Source organism: Triticum urartu, chromosome 3A (assembly GCF_056163025.1).
Source record: "Triticum urartu cultivar PI428250 chromosome 3A, HENAU_Tu73, whole genome shotgun sequence".
NCBI lineage: Eukaryota > Viridiplantae > Streptophyta > Magnoliopsida > Poales > Poaceae > Triticum > Triticum urartu.
Window position 1 is genome coordinate 153,339,537 of NC_141875.1, and position 7,333 is coordinate 153,346,869.

Sequence of the window (7,333 nt, forward strand, 5' to 3'; positions counted from 1 at the left end):
TCAGTGATGAGACCAAGGTTATCAAACCAGTAGGAGAACCAAGCAACACTACATAAATAGCACCTGCACACAAATAACAAATACTCGCAACCCGATGTGTTAAAGGGGTTGTCAATCCCTTTCGGGTAACGGCACCAGAAATTGGCAAACGGACGTGAGTAAGTTGTAATAACTGATAGATCGAACGCCAAATAAAATAAAGTGCAGCAAGATATTTTTGTATTTTCGGTTTAATAGATCTGAAAATAAAAGCAAATAAAAGTATATCACAAAGGCAAATATATTAAAGAAGAGACCCGGGGGTCGTAGATTTCACTAGTGGCTTCTCTCGAGAAAAATAGAAAACGGTGGGTAAATGAAGTACTGTTGGGCAATTGATAGAACTTCAAATAATCATCACGATATCCAGGCAATGATCATTACATAGGCATCATGTCCAAGATTAGTAGACCGACTACTGCCTGCATCTACTACTATTACTCCACACATCGACCGCTATCTAGCATGCATCTAGTGCATTAAGTTCATGGAGAAATGGAGTAATGCAATAAGAACAATGACATGTGTAAGTGCATCAAGTGCCCCTTAGTGATTTTGGTGTATTGAATACTTATAGGTTAAGGGACTAATGCGTTTGTGAGTGTACACAGGTCTATAAGTCTATGATGAGTTTGATATTTACAGAGAAAGTCGACCCCTAAAAATGAATGTCTTCGACTGAAGACTTTGGATTTCTGAAGACTTTCTGAAAACTTTGCAAGTGAAGAAATTGGTATGACCATGAAGACTTGATATTCATACGAGGAACATGAAGCGTGAAGACTTTTGTTTTCGTAGTTTCATTTTATCTTTCCTGAGTCATAGGAAACACCGTACTGTTAAACGGGGTCGAGGTAAAACTAAGGAAAAGTTTCCAAGTGATGCTCATCTCAAAATCCTACACCTACCAATCCCTTCGAGTGTACCATTGGAAATCTCATACAGTTCAGTCAATTTCTTCAGTTACAGAGACGAAGTTCTTCTGGTCTCTGAGGAATTTGTTCTGACTGAGGAGTTAGGAATTCGCCAGTGCGGATTGCCTATAAGTGACTAACATGATAGCCCTGAGGAATTTGATAGTCAAATTTCCGACCGTTGTTGTTCTATGCACCAGCTGTCCCAAAAATATCTACCCACCTAACAGTCATATCATTGAAGGGCATTTAAGTCTTATCATGTCGGGCTGCTCCCTAGGCTATAAATAGCCTCCCCCTACAACCACTAGCTGGTTGGCTGCTCCACGAGAAACTGACACTTTTCATTAAGAGCATCCCATCTTCCGAGGACTTTGAGCGAAAATCATCAAGTGAGGAAAAACCCGAAAACCCAAACCAAACACCTACAAACCCAAAGTGATTGAGCATCGCTGAAGAGATTGCTCCTGTGTGGAACCGACGCTTGTTACCTTTGAGGACTGTGCATCCTCCAAACTGTTAGGCGTCATGGTCTAGAGCATCCAAGAGGAAATTATGGATCGCCGGGTGAACAAGTTTGTGAAGGTTTGGAAGTCACCTGAAGACTTGCCACGTGTGATAGGACGAGGTCTGTGTGACCTTAGTTCAAGGAGAATATGGTGAGGACTATGTGTCCTCAGGTTTAAATACCTAGCCACTCTAACCAGACGTACAACTGTCACAGGAGTTGGAACTGGTCTACCAAATCATTGTCTTCACCAAGCTTACTGGTTCAATTTCCTCAACCCTTTCATTTCTTCATTACTGTGTTGTGTACTTGTTCATATATGTTTGAAGACTTTGATTGAAGACTTTCTCAATTTCCTCAGTTCAATTTCTTCAGTCTGTTTGTCTTCAGCCTGTTTTATCATGTGCTTATGCTTTTTGTACTCTGTGTCTGATTTCATTTCATCATGATATCCATGTTTATGTTATGTCATGTATGCATCTGAGTACTTATTCCGCTGCAAGTAGTTCTTCGCTCAGAAATTTCCTCACCCTGACATCCTCGGTGAAGAATTCATAAAAATCGCCTATTCACCCCTCTCTAGTCGACTTAACACACTTTCAATTGGTACCAGAGCAAGGTACTCCCTTGTTCTGTGTGATTTTGGTTTAACCGCATGGAGTTTTAGTTATGTCGACCACAGGAATGAAGACTGTGACATGCCCCATCTTTGACGGTCATGATTATCCCAAGTGGAAGGCCATGATGAAGAAGCGCCTCATTTCGATGAACAGCGAACTCTGGACCGTCACTGAGATTGGTCTTACTGACCTATGCAAGATGGCGGAGCCTGATGATATTCGCAAGTACATGCTACTCAAGCTCACGGCGAAGGACATCATCTGCTCTGACTTGACACAAAATCAGTTCAGGAATGTTATGCATCTCTGCCATGTGAAGCTCATATGGGACCGACTCTCTGAGGTCTATGAAGGCCATCGATCTCACCATGAACCCTGGTTTGAGGATGTCGTGGAATCACGCAAGGCTATGACTTTCAATCCAGAATCATCATCCTCTGCACCATGCCTTATGGAAAAATGTGCCAAGGTAACTGAATGCTACTTATCTGAGTCTAGTGATGATGAATCTGGTGATGAATTTGGACCCAGTTAATCAAACTTGATTCCCTTTCCACTAAACAACAAAGAGCTTTGGAAAAAGTTCAAAACATGCTAGATGAGAGTGATGATATGTTGGGTGAAGAAACGGATTGTTCTAAAGCTTTGGCTGAAAGTCTTCACGGACTCTAGTCCAAGTTTGACAATCTTCAGGGTCATCATAACGCTCTCTTATCTGATCATGAGAAGCTTTCTTATGAATTTCTACAAAGAAAGCAACATATTGAGCAGTTAAGAGTGAGTTATGAAGATCTTTAGAAGGAGCGTGATTCATTACTTGCTCAACAAATCAGCGCTACTCAGGAAGAGTTTATTCCTCCATGTTTGAAATGCATTGAACGTGAATCTTATAATTCTTCACCTGAATGTTCAAATGCTTCTATTGTTGCAAATTCTTCAACTGTCTCTACTATCACTAATTCCTCATCTGAGGATGCTGCAAGTATCATTGACCATGCAGGGCTGAAGGAATTGTACGTGACAGGCATGTACAAAAGCCTCAAAGGGCATCAAGCTCTTTGTGATGTGCTTAAAAAGCAGATCCTCAACAAGAACCCTAGGAAAGAGGGTATTGCCTTTGAGAGGAAACTCAATGCTGATGGGACCTACTGGAAACCTACAGTATCCCAAAACCTCATGGGTTGATGCAATGGGACCTTTAGAGGATCCATCTACTTTATCTGGCTTTACATGTGAATCTTCATATTCTTCTGATGAGTCATTTGACTCCAATTACAAACTGTTCAAAAATCAGAATGGTGAAGTATTTGCTAGATATGTTGGCACTAACTGTAGGAACGGCCCCCCTATGAAGAAAATTTGGGTTCCCAAAAGGTGCCTTGAAAGTCTTTAGGTGAATGTCATCATGACACCACCTGTGAAGAATAGGAACCCCAAATCAAATTCTTCATATGGATCCAAGTCCTCATATGGACCACATTCCTCACATGGATCAAAGTCCTCACATGAACATCGTCGTGCTAACACCTCTATTTCGCAGGGAAAGGCTAAGGATTATGGATATGTGCACTATTCTTCAAATCATTATGTTCATAAATCCTCGAAGAATTTCTCTGCTTACTCATATGCTTACCCTAACCCCTCTTATGCGAAACGAAGTGGATTGGCATCTATGCCACCTTTCTCTTATGGATCTCGTAGAATGATGAACTCTTTGCCACCCCTTCAGATGTGGGTGGTGAAGAAAAAGAACTAATCTCTTATGCAGGGTCAGGTCTCCAGATGTACTTAAACGTCTGAAGAATATGCTGGAGAGCTGAATGTGCTTGAAAGGACGCAAGCTAATCATGAAGAAATGAATTTCCATTTCTCACGTCCTCAATTTGTTATATCTGTTCTATTGTTTGATGAAATTGATCTGATGAATTTGATGTCATATTCTTCGCTAATGAAGTATATGAGTTCGTAAGCTGCACTAATTCATCTGTAGAATGATCAACCCAAAGCCACTAAGTGGTTCCTCGATAGTGGATGTACAAATCACATGAATGGTGACAAGAATCTATTAATGGACGCTCCCTTATCTCCATCGCATCTGAAGCATATCACCTATGCTGACAAAGGCAAAAGCAAGGTATTGGGTCTAGGTAAGGTTGCAATCTCAAAGGATCGACACATGGACAAAGTCATGCTTGTCGAGTCCTTAGGGTTCAACCTCATGTCTATCTCAATGCTTTGTGATCTTGATATGGTTGTTGTCTTTGGCAAGTATCGTTGTGTTGTGATCATGGAAGCTGACAATTCCAAAGTCTTTGAAGGATTTAGGAGAGGAGATTTGTATATTGTTGATTTCTCTACATGACCACAACCTGCTACATGTCTACCTGCAAAAGCTTCAGAAGGCTGGCTATGGCATCGATGACTTGGTCATGCTGGGATGAGGAACTTGCACACGCTCACGAAGAAAAAGCATGTCATTGGCATCGAGGGTGTCAAATTCCTCAAGGACCATTTGTGTGGAGCTTGTGAAGCTGGAAAGATGACCAAGGCCAAGCATCCCTCAAAGACCATCATGACTACCACTCGTCCATTTGAATTGCTTCACATGGATCTCTTTGGCCCTACTCACTATGCCACATTTACTAATGTTGCATCTTTATATGGTTTTGTCATTGTTGATGATTATTCTCGTTATACATGGGTGCACATCATCACTTACAAAACTGAAGTGCAGGAAGTCTTCAAACGATTTTCCTCGAGGGCTTCAACCAACTTTGGTGTGAAGATCAAGCACATCAGAAGTGACAATGGAACTGAGTTCAAGAACACTGGTCTTCATGACTATCTTGATGAACTTGGTATTACTCATGAGTTATCTGCTCCTTATACTCCTCAGCAGAATGGCATCGTGGAGCGCAAGAACAGGACTCTTGTTGAGATGGCCCGCACTATGTTTGATGAGTACAAGGCGCCTCCTCGCTTCTGGCCTGAGGCAATCGATAATGCGTGCCACATCATCAACAGAGTATATCTTCACAAATTCTTCAAGAAGACTGCATATGAACTCCTCACTGACAAGAAACCCAATGTGAGTTATTTCAAAGTCTTCGGTGCTAAATGCTAGATTAGAGATCCTCATCAAAGTTCTAAATTTGCACCAGAAGCACATGAAGGTTTTATGCTTGGTTATGGTAAGGACTCACACACCTATAGAGTCTTCAACACCTATCACCACAAAGGTTGTTGAAACTGTAGATGTGCGGTTCGATGAAACTAATGGCTCGCAAAGAGAGCACCTACCTCATGTGATGGATGAAATACCACCTGAGGAATCTATTAAGTTCAAGGCTACTGAGGATGTCATTCCTACCGAAGAATCTGCTGAAGAAGTCATTCCAGAACGTGAAGAACATCATGCTGGAGTTTTTGAAGAAAATGGCTCTGAAGAAAATGCTGAGCAAATTCCTCATCATCAACCAGCTCATCCCCGCGTTGCTAATGAAGTGCAGATTGAGAAAATCATCAGCGACATCAACACACCAGGTCCTCTCACACGCTCAAAAGCTTCACATTTATCTAAATTTTGTGGGCACTTTGGTTTCATCTCTATACATAGCCCACTAAGGTAGATGAAGCATTTCTGCAGCCCGAGTGGATTCAAGCTATGCAAGAGGAATTACATCAGTTCGAGCTCAACAACGTCTGGGAACTTGTCAAGCGACCAGACCCTCACAAGCACAATATCATCGACACAAAATGGATCTACCGCAACATGCAAGATGAAAATGGCCTTGTGGTGAGGAATAAGGCACGACTTGTAGCTCAAGGCTACACACAGGTTGAAGGAATTGATTTCGATGAAACTTTTGCACCTGTTGCTAGACTTGAAGCAATTCGCATATTACTTGCTTATGCTAACCATCATAATATCCTCTTATATCAAATGGATGTGAAAAGTGCATTCCTCAATGGTAAGCTTGAGGAAGAAGTATATGTTGCTCAACCCCAGGTTTTGAAGATCCAAAGCATCCTGACAAAGTCTTCAGACTTAATAAGGCCCTCTATGGCCTCAAGCAGGCCCCTCGGGCATGGTATGATACTTTGAAGGAATTCCTCATGAAGAAAGGCTTCAAACCCGGTTCACTTGACCCAACTCTTTTCACCAAAGCTTATGATGATGAATTATTCGTGTGCCAAATATATGTTGATGATATCATCTTTGGCTATACTGACGAACTTTACAGTGATGAATTTGCCTACATGATGAGTGAAGAATATCAAATGTCTATGATGGGAGAATTGAAATTCTTCTTAGGTCTTCAGATTCGTCAACAGCGCAATGGAATATTCATATCAGGAAAAATACCTCAAGGATGTATTGAGGAAATTCAGCATGCAAGATTGCAAAGGCATCAAAATCCCTATGCCCGCAAATGGCCATCTATGCACTGATGAAAACGGTAACTTTGATAAAAAAAAGGTATACCGCTCCATGATTGGTTCTTTATTGTATTTATGTGCATCTACGCCATATATTATACTTAGTGTTTGCATGTGTGCCCGTTTTCAAGCTACACCGAAGGAATCACACTCCAACACTTGGATTATGGTATTCCAAGGGCTCGGCTTTTGATCTCATTGGATATTCAGACTCAGACTATGCTGGTGATCGTGTGGACCACAAGTCAACATCAGGCACATGTCATTTCCTCGAACGATCCTTGGTCTATTGGTCTTCGAAGAAACAAAACTACGTATCACTGTCTACTGCTGAAGCTGAGTACATTGCTGCTAGATCGTGTTGTGCTCAATTGCTATAGATGAAGCAAACTCTCAAGGACGGAAGGAAATATGCCCTAGAGGCAATAGTGAAGTTATTATTTATTTCCTTATTTCATGATAAATGTTTATTATTCATGCTAGAATTGTATTAATCAGAAAATTAGTACATGTGTGGATACATAGACAAAAAGAGTGTCACTAGTATGTCTCTACTTGACTAGCTCGTTGAATCAAACATGGTTAAGTTGCGTAGCCATAGACATGAGTTGTCATTTGACTAACGGGATCACATCATTAGAGAATGATGTGATTGACTTGACCCATTCCGTTAGCTTAGCACTTGATCGTTTAGTATATTGCTATTGCTTTCTTCATGACTTATACATATTCCTATGACTATGAGATTATGCAACTTCCAGATATCGGAGGAACACTTTGTGTGATACCAAACATCACAACATAACTGAGTG

General features: G+C 41.1%; 1 pseudogene; it reads left to right on the forward strand.

Moving 5' to 3' along the window:
* The first annotated feature begins 2,145 nt into the window (after positions 1-2,145).
* Positions 2,146-3,837, forward strand: LOC125546755 (uncharacterized; annotated as a pseudogene).
* The last annotated feature ends 3,496 nt before the right edge of the window (positions 3,838-7,333 follow it).